Source organism: Camelus bactrianus, chromosome 27, assembly GCF_048773025.1.
Source record: "Camelus bactrianus isolate YW-2024 breed Bactrian camel chromosome 27, ASM4877302v1, whole genome shotgun sequence".
NCBI lineage: Eukaryota > Metazoa > Chordata > Mammalia > Artiodactyla > Camelidae > Camelus > Camelus bactrianus.
Window position 1 is genome coordinate 25,177,528 of NC_133565.1, and position 14,438 is coordinate 25,191,965.

Sequence of the window (14,438 nt, forward strand, 5' to 3'; positions counted from 1 at the left end):
CCTCCCGCACTAATTCAGGGCTGGCCCTGTGTGACAAACAATACAGTGGACATGACAGTGTGTGACTTCCAAAGCTAGGACACAAAAGCATTATGGATTCCCCTTGGCTTCATGTATCACTCACTATGGTGGAAGCCAGGCATCATACCATGAGGCAGATCCACTGGCAGGCACCGTATGGTGAAGAACTGGGCCACTGGCCAACAGCCAACACCGACTTGCCAGCCAGGTGAGTGAGCTACCTTAGACATGGGTATTCAAGCCCCAGTCAAGCCTTCAGCTGACCGAGCTACAGCTGACATCTGACTGCAGCCCTATTAGACAGCCCAAGCCAGAATGCCCAGGTGAGCATCTCCCAAATTCTTGACCCATAGAAACCATCAGAGATACTAAATGACTCTTGCTGTTTTTAGCCAATAAGTTTTGGGGGTGGTGTGTTACACAGCTATAATAACTCCATAATACTACGGAGCCATGGCCGTAGTGGTGAAGGCCGTCTCTGGTGCCCTGTTCTAGAACACCATCCCAGGCTGAGAAAAGACACAAGAAAAATTGTCCTCAACATTGTCTAAGAGCCCTCCCAGCTCTGAGATTCTCTTCTTCCGTAACTTGGTGATTGAATGAGTAAACCTGCCGAATGATGCCAGCACAGTGCTTCCCAAACATCAGCAGGCATAGAAAACACCTGGGAGATCGTATGAAAACGCAGATTCTGAGTCAGGAGGTCTGGGGTGGGCCTGCGAGGCTGCATTTCCAACAAGCTCCCAGCTGACAATACTGGTCTGTAGACACTTTGAGCAGTGAGAGGTTAGAACTTGCCCATGACAGCAGACCGGATCAGGAAGCCTGGAAAACGCAGTGGGCAACTACAAAGTATTCAAGCAGAGGAGAGATGCCCAGGATCAGAAACACTACACAAGGAGTTCCTTGTGTAGACTCCTGCATTGAATGGGGAGCATCCATATGCCACCAAGGGCCTTCTGACACTAATGTCCTTTGAGTCTCTGAACACAGTCTTTAAAGTGTCCAAATGCTTCCCCATCACACTGGGTTTTCAGTAGCCTGTAGGGCATGCAGTGTGGAGTCATGCCAACCTGCACTCATTCGCTACCTGGGTGGCCTCTGAGTCTCAGTTTCCTAGTGTGTAAAATGGGAATAAGAACCACCTGCTAGGCCGTTGTATCAAGTTGTGTCTGGCACATAATAGGTGCCTACTATATGCTTCTTAGCCTCATTACAAACTAGATGATCAATAAACATCCTCTCCCTTTATTACAAAGATTAATTATCTAATTAATATTTGTCCTTAAATTGAATTGTCCTTCACTAACCCCACATGTCCTGGGATGTATGTCAGATATGACCCCATTTTACAGATGAGGGTGTGGTTTGTTCTTACCTAGAGCATCAAGTGAATAAATACTGACATAAGAATCCATGACCCTTCTGTTGGAATTTTAAGAACTGTTTCTTTTCCTAAAGGATCATTTCCCCTGGTCTGGACATTGGGGTCAGTAACTAATAAGATTTCACCCCATCTGTTTGTCTGAGGAAAGACACTGTTTCTCCCTGAGGGGCTCTGGTCACCATGATGCCAGCAGTACCCAAAGTGCTCTGACTTGGAGACCTGACTTGGAGACACCAGCAGACTCAGGTAGAACAAGGGTCAAGCAGAGAACTGGCAAGCGATGAAACACCTTAGCCCCAGTTCCTGGGCCCAGTGGGTGGAGTGGGCATCACGCCCTTCCCAGGCTTCACTGCCCTGTGCAGGGAAGAGGGGCACTCCAGAGAATATGCTGGCCCAAGGCCAGTCCTGTCCCCCCCAGCAGAGACAGCTAGTAAAAACCCACACAATTCCAGAGTCGTCACCTTGGGGAAACTGAGGCACTCTGGCTCCTCTTTATCAAGGAAAAGCTCAGCCTGTTATCTCTGTAACAGGCAGCCCACAAAGATCCTATTTCTTGCCCTTCATTCAGTCCTGCCCAACGAAGGGTCAGGCGGCTTCTCCCACACTGACCAAGGTCACTAAATCTTAATGTCAGTCACCAGCAGCTTCCTCCATAAGGATCCTGATGGCCACCAGCCAGCCTAGGTCCCCCCAAAAGTGCTGCGGCTGAACTAGCAGCTTGTGTAGCAGAGAGAGCATGACCTTGGGTCTGAATTCAGACCCCACCTTGAGAGGTAACTCCATCACCCTCTGAGCCTCAGTTTTCACATCTTTTGCGGTGGGGGTGGTTGTAATATTTACCTCATTGGGCTCTTTGAGAAAATTAAATGAGACATTAATGTATGTCAAGCAACAAGCTCAAGAGCTGTAAGTTCTTTTATTCTTTTGCCTGGAAACAAAATTATTGAGGAGGGTGCTCCCTGGAGCTACAGAAGTACTGGAGAATTCCTCCTCCGTTTGAGACGTCCTTGGTCTGTCCTGGATTTTGAAGACCCTCACTCAGCCTTTGGCCCTGAGGCTCCCAGCCCCCAGCACTACTCTCCGCTGCCCCCTAACCTCCTCCGCTGCCCCCTAACCTCCTCCTCTCCCCGCACTACGCGGCCAACTCGGCGCACTACATTCCCCAAAACTTTCAGCCAGCTCTTCACGAGGGTCCTTCCAAATCGTGGCCTGCGGGTAGAGGACCGCGCCCCTCCGGATCCCGTCTTGCGGGGCATCAGCTGCAGACCCCGCGCCGGCGCCGGGAAGCCGCGTCCGGCAGCGACGACCGCGGAGCCGGGTCCGCCAGGGCTGCTGTGCGGGTGCAGCCTTCCGGGGCCCCTCCGACTGCGGAGCGGCCGACCGCATTGCAGACGCGGGCCCTCCAGCCCTTCCCGCGCCGCCGTCTCCCCGCGGGCCCTGGAGCTGGCGGGGCCGCGCCGCGCAGGGAGCGCTCCTCTCGCGCCCTGCGCGCCCGGCGGCTTCCCCAGCGGCGCGCCGGTCCGGAGCCGGGGTCCAGCGCGCTCCAGACGCCTCTGCCTTCCCCTCCCCCGTCGGCCGCCCCAAGGGTCCCCCGGGGGTGGGGTTTCCCTTCGCGCTCGCCCCCTCCCGCCCCCCTCCCGAGCCCTCCCCTCCCCCGCCCGCCCCTATGTATGTGTCACCGCGCGCCGTGCCCGCCCACCTACCTTCCCGCCGCTCCAGAGGGGCTCGCAGAGCTGAGGACGCGCGCGGCGCTGCTCAAGGTCTCTCTCTCCGCACCCTCGCCGGCTGGCATCTGACGCGGCTGTCAGGGGGCTCCGGACGCCTTTCAGTGTCCCTTCCCTCAGCCGGCCGGGACTCCGCAACCCAGACGCTGCCGCTGCGGCCACCGCCCGAGGGGACCTGCGGACAGGACGCCGGCAGGAGGAGGGGTGCGCAGCGCCCGCGCAGAGCGTCCCTCCCGCGGCGCACCGAGACCCGGGCCTCCCGGCCCCAGAAGCCCCCGCCGCCTCGCCAGGTGTATGGGACTGAAGTTCTTGGAGAAGGGAGCCCAACTCTTCAAGGTAAATGTCTCTTGCTCTCCAGAGAGAGGGCGCCTGGAGAGCCAGGAGCGGTGCTGCGGCTGCCCCCTCTGTGCGGGAGGCTGCTCCGCCTCGGTCTCCCCAAGAGGAGGTGTGTGCTGAGGGCTCCGACATCCACCAGCTGCGTCCGCAGTGAACTTGAGCAAACTTTCTGGCTGTTACAGGCAGAGTGAATGGGGTGAAAGAACACGTGAAGAGGGCCTCTTGTCTCCTGGTCCCCAGAATTAAGGAACAGAGAACAAGGCAGCCTTCACTCCAAACTCTCTCCCGTGTGTTTTCAAGCCCCAAAGTTTGGGAGGAGCCATAGCTGACAGAGTAGTGGCTTCAGAGTGCGGGAACCGTGAGTTCAAATCCCACTGTACTACTTTTGAGCTGGAGGAGTTGCTCCATCTTCCTGAGCCTTGTCCTGCCCTCCATCAGTGGAGAAGGAGGAGGCCTCCTTGGCAGAGTGGAGAATAAACGAAATGACACAGGCAGTGTGTCAGGTACCTAGCAAGTGCCTAAGCAGTGGCTAAGGGAACCCTTTGGTCCCACTTCCTTGACCACTGGGCACCAGGAGGGGAAGGGAAAAGCCAAGAGAAATTGGCAGAACCTGGGACAGGGCTCCTGAGCTGCCAGCAAGGGAGACAGGAGCAGTGCTCTAAACTTGCTGCCAAGAAGGGGCAGTTCTCAAGGAAGAGAAGGGAAGATGAGGACACATGGCCATGGGTAGCCTTTCTATTTCTGGGTTCCTCTGCAGATGAAGCCAGTGATGGTGGAGTAGGAATCCTTTCTACCCCTGGGGTTAGGTGGGTGGTTGTCAATGTCAGCGGCACCCACATTCTAAGCCAGAGCAAACTGTAAGGATGGGGTCATCTTCTGTTGGGGGACAGGATCCAACTCAAACTTTTTCATCATTCTCTTCCTTGCAGTCATAAGCAGGGTTCTGCTGGAGTTCTTCTAGTGTTTCACCAAGAAGCTCTGCATTTTGATGGATGCATAAATTCCAGTTCTGTGGGGGTGGCTAGCTGCCAGGAGAGGAGGGAGGAAGATGCAAAGCTGAATTGGGTTAGTGTGGCATTTCAGATTGTGGATGCTGCAGTGAGTGGGTATCTGACAATCTGGGGGAACCCTGAGCCTTGGAAACACCCTCATCTCATCTCACAATGAGAGAAAGTGAACCCAGAAAAGTATGATGATTCACTAAAGGTTGACTGTGGCTTATGAGCAGGAGTAGGACTAGAATCTAGGTTTTTCTGAGGCCGTTGTCAATCACTAGTCCTGATTGAAGTTTCCAGAGGTCTGGGCTCTAATCCTTCTCTCTCTTCCTTGTCTTCTGGATTGCCAAGGAGAATGGGCCATCAGGTTGCCTGTGCTCCTCGGCAAGGAAGCTTAGAAGGCTCTGTGAAGATGGATGTGGGAGTATTGGCCTGTCAATCACCAAGCCAGGAAGAGACTGCCCCCCATGGAAGGGCAATGGGGGAGAAAACCCAAAGGCCTGATAAGAGTGGGAGTGTAGGGGAAGGAGAGATGTTTCTAACTTGAACGAAAAAATTACAGAACAAAAATCCATCCAGTTTATAAAGTTTTGGATGAATGAATTACCAAGGGTGGAAAATATCTCTCAGAGAAATACTGAATTCCTTAGGTTACATCGACTTGTGTTTAAATTAGGTATATTATGTGCCATTTCTAGCTCAACACCTGGTGTGTTCATTCATTCTCTGACATCTATGAAGTGCCACCTAGGTACCAGGTCCTGTGCTCAGTGCTGGCCCACAGCAGGTCATAAATGGTAGCTGTGACATGACCTAAGCAAAGCCTTTAGTACAGTGCCTGCCACCGGATAAGTACCCAAAGCTGTTTGATATTATTTTTTTTTATTAAGTACTTTTTCTTTTCCTAGAATTTTCAATGAAAATCATATTTAAATTAGGATTCTTTCTTTATTATTTGAAAGCCCCCTGCAATACAGGAGCAAAGAATTCAGAGGGGAAAACAACAGATAAATTATTACTTCTTTGGAGGGGGAGTCTCTGTGTGCTTGAGTGGTGCTTGAGATCTAGCACTGTCTGGTGTGAGCCACACCTGACCTCACACCCATGCACACATTTTGCCCCGCTAGCTGTCTCACACACACACCCTCATCCCAGCCTGCACCCCTACCTGCCAAGATGGGGCACTCTCCATCCTCAGGTACCAGAAGGGCCTGTCAAAGTCCCCAGGCAGAGAGGAACTCCGAGAAAGAGCTCACCTCCTGAGCTGGTGGAGACGGGGAGAGCCACGTGGGCAGGCAGCCTGCCGGTCAAGGCAGACCCGGGATGGAATCCCAGCTTGGCCAACTACTAGCTACATGACTTAGCCTCCCTGAGGCTCAGTTTCCTCTTCTCTGAAAAGGAGAGGAAAACCTCCGATTGGGGATTTTTGTGAGGATTAGAAGGCATAATGTGGTGCCTTGCTCGACTCTCAGTGGGCACCACAAACCTGAGTTCCTCCCCTCCAGTGGGTTCTGTCCTCCACAGGGTCACAAACCCTAAGCTCAGGATAGCACTAATTTAGAACATTCTGTCTTAGTAAAAGGCTGTGGGTCCTGACTTTTGGGGTGGATTTTTTTCATTATCCCTTCTAGAACCTGGTACTGTTCAAAGCCCTTCTTGTTGGGCACTTAGGAAGACCTCAGCTGAGCCAGGGGGAGCCCACGGCCCCTGCCTGGAGTAGCATTTTTAGTCAGCTCCCTCAAGAGCGTCTAGCACAGGATTTGTTCAACTGCCAGTTTTGAAACCAATTTAGTGGAGGTTTAATGACATAGGAAAGAGTAATCTCATAGTGCATGTCATATTGTGAAGGTAAGTATTGCTTCTGGAAACTTTTATGTCTGATATATATTTTGCAGTTCTATATGAGTGTACATGTGTTGATAATATATATGTATATTCACAAATAGACACAAATTTGATCATTGTATATTGCATTTTTTCCTGCGGGTTGTGATCAAAAGAGTGTGAAAGAGTCTAATCCTGTCCCTGAGAAATTCCTGCTGGTAGGCGCTGGGGCACCCTTGCTGCCCCTGTAGGAACATACCCTGAAGTATCTTGGGAGTGGTGGCAGCAAGGGATGGAAGCTGGAGGTGGGAGTGAAAGGCAAGTTCCAGGAAGAGGACAGGTCTGCTCGCAAGTAGAGCAGAAGAGGAGACAGGACCTACGGGCTGCCCTGGGAAAGAGGGTCTGTGAATGGGAACACATCTTGAGCCGTCCTCTCCTACTGTCACTAGGCCATCTCTTGGCCATGCTCTGAGCCCTGATAGGAGCTTCACTGCCCTGCTCCATCCTTAAGAAAGCCCTGTTCCATGGGGCATAGATTGGGCTGTCTGTGTGGCATCTCCCCTGGGGGGCTGCTTTCCCTCCTCCCAATGGGACAGGACACTGCCATCCCTGGTGGGTGGGAGACAGAATGGAGACTTCAGGGGAAGGGCTGCTGGGGGTGGGGCCAGGGTAGGGTTGAAGGGAGGGAGCGGGACTGAAGCAAAGGGAGGACCAGAGAGAGGGGGAATTTGTAGGGAAAACGGTTCCTTTTTCCAAAAGTTGAATCCAGGGCAAGAACGGAAACGGTAGCGTTTACTTTTAAAAACTCAGAGCCTTCTTGTAAGCGGCCGAGGATGTGAGTGTGTGTGTGTATGTGTGTGTGCTGGGAGGGCGGCCCTGCGGGCTGGCCTGGGTGTGTAAGAGGCGACTTTTCTCCCTCTCAATAGCCTTACAGTGTATCCTAAAGAAGCTTTTTGTTAAACTCATGAATAGGTGGATTCGGGGTGTGCGATGCTGGGCATCACGATTTGGATATTTGGTTACCTTTGAGGTTACATGTTTTTCCTTTTAAGACACACACCCAAAAAAAGGAGCCACCTCTGCTGCATAGGGTCTTGGATGGGAGGGGTGGGCATTTGCCTGTCCTGTCTCCCTGTAATTGATTTGACTTGAGCAAAGGTAGGAAGGAGAAGCTCAAGACTGGGCAGATCTCAATGTCTAGCCTGGGAGACAACACCCCTCCTCTGCCCCTGGACTCAGGGCCTCTGAGGTGGAATATGGCAGTTCCCAGACCACAGATGTCCAGGGCCTCAGAGTCTGTGAGGACCTTCATTTAAGAGATGGCAAAGAGGACCGAGGTCCAGAGAGGAGAAGGCATTGTGCCCCAGGCCAGCCCAGTGCAGGTTGGTGAGGATCTGGACTGGAACCTGGGCCTTCAAGGCCCTCATCCTGAAACATACTACAGCTGCAAAAACCATTCATTCATATTCATTCATTCATTCATTCATTCATTCTTCTTTAGTAGCACTTGCCACATGCCAGGCACTGCACTAGGCGTAGGTAACACAGCGGCGAATAAAACAATTCAGTCTTCCTGCCCTCCAGCTGCTCATGGTCTAATGGGGAAGACAGGCTAATCAACTTCACTCTGACCCCTCATTTCTCTAAAGCAGTGGTTCTGAACTGACACTGCTGGCACCTAGTGGGTGGAGACCAGGGACGCTGCTAAACATTTACAACGCACAGGACAGTGCCTCCTCCTCAACAGGAGAGAATTTTCTGGCCCAAAATGTCAATAGTTCCAAGATTAAGAAACCCTGCCCCAGATCTTCATTTAGTCATTGGGGCAGGCCATAGCCAATTGTGTACAACAGCAGGAGGGTAAGCTGAGGGTAGGAGGGTGAGAAGGGAGAGTTCGGCAGACAATAAAGAGCAGACAACAAATGAAAAAAAAAAAAAGTCAGGGTCACAGAGGTAAAGTAGAAAGAACTTGGACTTTGGTGGCCCCAATCCATATTGAAATCCCAGCTATGAGCACTTGGTCAAGTCATCCTCTCTGAGCCTCAGTTTCTGCATCTGTGAAATGGGACTTGTGGGACGTTTGAGAGAATTCAAGGTAAAGCAAATAAAGGACCTGACGCAAAATAGACCTACAATAAATAGCAGCTGTTATTTTTATCTGAGGCTATTAGAGGTCCCACTATGGAAAGTTACAGCATCAGCAGGTGTGGACATGGGATCAAGGTTGCTGTTTGGGACATGGTTGCCACAGTAATGCCTTCTGCTTGTAGGAGTGGGGGATCAGCACCTCCTCACACACACAGATCCCAGCAATGGGTGAGAAGATCCAGGAAGGGTTTACTCCAGCGAGCAGCCCAATGTGTTCATCCTCCAGTGAGTGCAGTGGGAGGAGCACTGGACTTGGAGTCACATGAACTGGGCACTGACTGGCTGTGTGATGGGGGAAGTTGCTTTACCTCTCTGAACCTCAGGGTTCCTTATCTGTAAAATAGAGATACTAAGGCCTGCCCTCATAGGTGGAGGTCCAGTGTGAAATTACTGTCCAGGGAAGTGCCTTGTAGGGGTGCCTGTGAAGCCCAAGTAGGAACCTTTTGTCTCTGGTGTGCATTGTGCCTAAGCCAGTGCCAGGCACACACAGCTGAATGAATGAATGAATGAACAATTCAGTGGACCATTGCATTATAAATTCCTTTCAATTCTTGACAAAGAAAGTGCCGGCAATACCCAGATGGGCATCCTCCACTTTGCCACGCCCCTATCCCAAGAAAGCCAGAAGCCAGGACCTTTGGTTCCCGGCGCCTGCTAGGGTCAGGTTACTGCACCAGGCAACAGCGCCCTCTAGAGGGAACTGTAGATACAGCAATTGAGCTGTGACAGCCCCAGGGCAGGATCCCCAGGGGAGAGGGAAGTAAGAATGGGACTTCAGAAATGAGGAAGCTGCTAAAAAAGAAGGCCATATCAAGATTAGAAACCAGAGACTTAGTGCAGGCACGTCACTGAATACCTTTATTTTCTGTTCTGTAAAATGGAGTCGTTACTTGACCTCATGGAGTTGAAATCACAATAAAGTTCTAACTGAAAACCACTAGCTGAATAAGTGGGTTTGGGAAGTCAGCAAGCTTCCCTAAGCCTTCTCAGAATCATGAAGCATCAGAGCAGAGACAAGAGTTAGGGGACACTTAAATCACCTGCCTTCTCCATCATGCAGGTGAGGAGACTGAGTCCCTGAGGGGGAGGGTACTAGACTGGGGGGACACAGGCTGCTCTTGGCAGAGCCACGGCTTTAATCAGGCTGCTGAAGCTCCACCCTCCACATCACCCATCATTCAAACCGGTAAAACAATGTGGCAGATCACAGTAACACTGTGTCAGCCCATCAGACCCCAACTGTGGACACATTTTGTCCTGGAACCACCCATTGCCCACCTTCGAGCCACCTTCGGGCCACCTTCTAGCTCCGTCCCTCCAGATCCTTGCTAGTCCCAGGGCTACTTTGGGGAAGAAAGCCCTTTAGAAGAGAAATGTCCAGCGCAAGGGGGAGTCCAGCCTCCCCCTCCCTCAGAAAACCTGGGCTTCCTTGTCCAGGCCACCACCCTGAGTCATATGTGGAATTATTTACCCCAACAAAGCCTGATCTTGGCCTGACCTTCCCCCAACCACTTCCCTTCCCCATCAAGGGTGCTCCCTTCCTCCCACCAAACCCCCTCACTTTTGACCTGATTATCCAGTGGCTGGGGGGAACACCTGGATTTTAAGGATGGCTCAGGAATGTAGCGGATGTTTGTCACTGAAAAAGGGGCCTGGAAGCTGTCACCAGAGGTCGCCTCTGTCCCTAGAATCAGAAGCATTTGAGGAGCTTTTGAGAAGTGTGGATACCTGGGCCTTAGGTGCCCCCAGAGATTGTTTGCGGGGAGGGGGACAGGATAGGAATCTGTGTGTTTCAAAATCACCCGAGGTGATTGTAATGCAATCTGGTTTCTAAACCCCTAGTTTAAAGCCCCAAACTGTTCCTCTTGTGGCATTTGGTTTTAAGCTCCTCCCTCTAGCCCTGCCTCTCAGGGTGACTTGCCCTCCTTTCCCTGCAGGCAGAACTACAGCCTCTGCCCCCACCTTTGTCCTTTAGGGGCGTGAGAAGGTGAAGGCCTGCCTCCCTGTCCCCCCTCTCCTGCCTGAGACAGGGGCCCTTCTTCCTTGACACAATTGTCCTTGACCCTGGATTAAAGTACATTTGTCCCAAGAGGCAGAAGAAGCTATGCCAAGGCTCCCAGAAGTAGATTCTGCAGCACATTCCTTCCAGAGGTGTCAGTAGGCATTGCATGTAAAAAGAATCTCATCCCCAAGGGTTAAACAGAATAAAAAGTGCCTCTTTCCTGCAGGACTTCTCAATGTTCTAATAGGCGTTGGAAATCGCCATCAAGTACCTCACATTGAATTGGACCAGAGAGCTCTTCTTCCCTAGAGCAGATTGAAGGACTCGGTCTAGAGATGCTGATCTAGACAGTCAGCCAGGTCTGATCCTGCAGCAGAAATGAGGCTGCTGCACCAGGGCCCTGGGGCCAGCCCAGGGCAGCGGAGACCCCACCAGGGAGGACCCTAAATCACTGTCACTGACCCAGGAAGCCCTCTCTACCCTCAGGACAAGGCTAGACTCATCCTCTCCTTTTCAACCTCCAATTGGCCACCTTCTTTGTAAAGATTGGCCACACTGGGAGCTCATTTTAGTCCCTTTTTCCCCTGGATTTAAAAAAAATAAAATGAGGAGAGAGGTAGAGCATTCAGTGTGGTTTACTGAGGGGCAGGGGTCCCAGCTCCTGAGCAGAGTCCTCCCTCTGAACGTGTTCCCTCTCTGGACCCGGCTGCCCCCCAACCCCCAGCCCACGGGCCGCAGGCCTCACCCTGTGTGCTCCACTCGCTGTCCGACTCCAGGGGGAGCCAGTCTCCGGGAAGTCTTTGAACGGCGCTCTTAAAAGGGGAATGGCGGCCCCAGAGCTGAGCAAGGAGGTTCCCTGTCTACCTGCCTGTCTCTGCTGCCCCCAGCCTGCCCTCACAACTCCGTCTGTGGCATCACCCTCACCCAGGCCCACATAGCCCTACCAGGGGGCCTCTTGGTCCCTTTCCTCAACAATTAATTCCTCTTAGGGCAGCTCCTTCTGGGATTCCCACTTGCTTCCCAAGCCCAGCCTGCAGTGGCTTCTGCTGTGACTTGCTGTGCTGCTGTTTTAACTGAGAGGGTCCCCCTGGTGTGAGGGAACCTGATTGCTTACATCGTCTTCACACCCATTCCTGAGTGAGGGCTGTGCTGTGTAGCCAGGCTGGGGTGGGAGTCGCTCTGTTAGTCAGGGAAGGTCCTAGCACTGGCTTAGAGCCTCGGCCTCCTACTGCCCTGTTGGCCCACCTCGGCCTCCATCACTCCTCTCTCTGGGAGCTCCCACTGCCCATTCAGGGCCTCAGGGGCCCCAGGGCTTTACCCACAGGGGTCGGTCAGACTCTTATGTACACCAGATAAGGCTCTGGCAACTCCAGTGGCTGGAAGATGGCAACTAGTCTGGCTCCCTCCTTAGTCACTGCAATATGTGTGGAATGACCTACCCTTAGGTGCAGGCAGGAATCACTGCCTCCTCAGCCCTCTGGGGATTGCAGGGGCTCTTAGACCTCAGAGATATGGTCCTTTCACACTTAGAATAAAGCCCAATCCCCATTTTTGGCCCACAGGCCCCCAGGAGCTGGTCTCCTTCCCCCTCAGCCACCCGGATTCACTGTCCCCTCACCCACCACCCTCCAGCCCCTGGCCTCCCACTCCAGTCCCACCTCAGTGCCTTTGCCCTCGTGGTCTCCCCTGCCTGGATGCTCTTCCCATGTGGTTTTGTGCAGCTGGCTCATTCTGGTCATTCAGGTCCAAGTGTCACCTCCTCCACGAAGCCTTCTTTGACCACCCAGTTTAAAGGAGGTGAACACCCTCGCCCCGACACCCCAGCAGTCCTGTAGTTTATCACTGTCTAAAAGTTTCTGGTTGGTTGTTTTCCTTGGTAGTTGTCTGCCCCTTCTCAGCCCCTCCAAGAACAAAAGCTGCGTGGGACAGGAGTCCTGTCTGTCTTTATCATCTTCCATCTCCAGCACCTAGAAAATGTTTCGCATGCAGTAGGTGCTCAGTAAAAGTCTACCGACTGGACGAATGACTTCAGTCTGGTGCTTTTCAAACCATGCTCCAGGGAGTCAGAGTCGGGGACAGGTGTCTCTGACACCCTACAGGGGCCGCAGAAGTAAGTAGAGAGGGACAATGGTTGTGGGGGGGGGCTGTGTCAGATTCTATGAGAACAACTCTGATTTTATGTCTTTTGAAAGCCATTGTCTGGTGACCCTGCTCTTGTCATAGATATGAAAGCTGGGACCTAGAAAAGAGTGTGTCCTGCCTGGTGCTGTGGCCCTGGATGCTGTCAGAGCTGGAACCAGGGCCCAGTTTCCCAGCTCCTAGTGCTCTATCTGCTGAACTGGGCAGCTGTCTAAGAACAATCCCCACCAGCCCTGGGTACCTCAGCATCCCTGTCCCACCCTAGCCAGAGTCAGAATGGCCACCACTTGGGCCAACTCATGTTCTGCCAACAGTGGGACCCAGCTGAGGAGAGGAAGGAGCTCGCCCTCCAAGCCGCCCCCAACCCCGAGTAGTTCATGATGACTCAAACATCATGGGGAAGCAGCTGCTTTTAGAAATAAATTCACATTTTTAGGTTCTGCTGTGTTTGGAGCCACAGGTTCTATCACTGGGCTACCCAGCTCGGGCCATGGGCCATCTTTCATCTTATTTTCTGTACCTCTTTCAAGCTGCAGGGCCCCAGCACTCCCCATGACATGGTAGGAGGCAGGCCAGGCACCAGGCAGAAGATGGAGAATAGGACGTAGTACCCCTGGTCTCAGAGCTTAGAGTCTTCATGATTCTAAGACCTCAGTGGGCAACTCCTCTCAGTCTTCCCCGTCCGCATGGAACACCATAGCCCTCCAGCTCTACGCCTGTGCGCTCAGGCCCTGCCCACGGAGGGCCCTCCCTGGACCACCAGCTCCATCTGGTCTTTCTTTTGTGATAGAGAATCTAGCACGTAGTCACCTACATTTTATTCCCAGCTTCCTTCTTGATGACATCTAGCACTTGGACTCACAAAGGAATCCATCAAGCCATTGTCTTCCAGGAGTGGAGTCAGGTAGAAGGGCTCCAGGTCTAGTTTGGCCAATCACCAGCAGTAGGACCTTGCCAGAGTTGATAAGTCTTGCATGCCTCAGTTTCTTTATCTGTAAATTGGGTATAATGACTCTCACCTTGTAAATTTGTTGGGAGGATAAAACAAGAACATAGCTAAACCAAGGTACCTGGCACAGAGCAAATGCTCTCAAAGCAGTAACTTCTATTCATCATGAATATCCCAGGCCCATTCCTGGTGTCTCAGAACCTGACATTTTGTAGAGATGGGTTGGATGTAATGTGACTGCCTCCTCTTGCCCCAACTGAAGTTCCTTGACTGCTTTCCTACCCGCTTATGCTCTCAAGGTAGTCATACAAGCTTGGAGCAGGAAGGGACCTGAGGAATGCAACAAGAGCCCTATGTTTTCTGCCACCTTGCTGCGGGCGCAGGTGTTCCGACACACCTGGCAACTGCAGCAAGCCCTGTTGTCCGATTCTAATGACCTCATCTTAACTTGATTGCGTCTGCAAAGATTCTGTGTCCAGATGAGGTCATGGTCACATTCATGGGTACTGGAGGTTAGAGCTTCAACATATCTTTTTTTTTTTTTTTTTTACTGGGAGGTGGTGAGAGAGACACAATTCAACCCATAGCATCCTTTATTGACTTGCTATTGTATTTTAGATACATGCTTCATTTGTAAGCTATAAAGGAAGATTTATCAGGGAAAGCAGATTAAATAAATGATGAATCCTCCAATAGGTCAGTGCTTTATGCTAACTAGGGACTGAGCGAGGTGAGTAGAAAGGATATAAACTCCCTCCCATGACATGAGCCAAGCTCCCCCCATACACGCATTTCGTGCTGAGTCAGCAGAAAGCTCTATGAAGCAGGTCTAAACTAAGTGTCTCTGTTTTATATATAGTGACACTGGGGCAGAGCTGGTAAGCGGTAGGGCCAAGAGTTGAACTCACGGTCG

At 52.1% G+C, this 14,438-nt stretch overlaps 1 protein-coding gene across 3 annotated transcripts in view; it reads left to right on the top strand.

The window, feature by feature from the left end:
* Positions 1-3,111: 3,111 nt before the first annotated feature.
* ACAN (aggrecan) overlaps positions 3,112-14,438 on the top strand; it is a 62,474-nt gene continuing 51,147 nt past the window's right edge. For all 3 annotated transcript variants that reach the window (XM_045516710.2, XM_045516708.2, XM_045516709.2), the window contains exon 1: positions 3,112-3,468. The gene's annotated coding sequence lies outside the window, so the exon portion shown is untranslated. The remainder of the gene's footprint in view (positions 3,469-14,438) is intronic.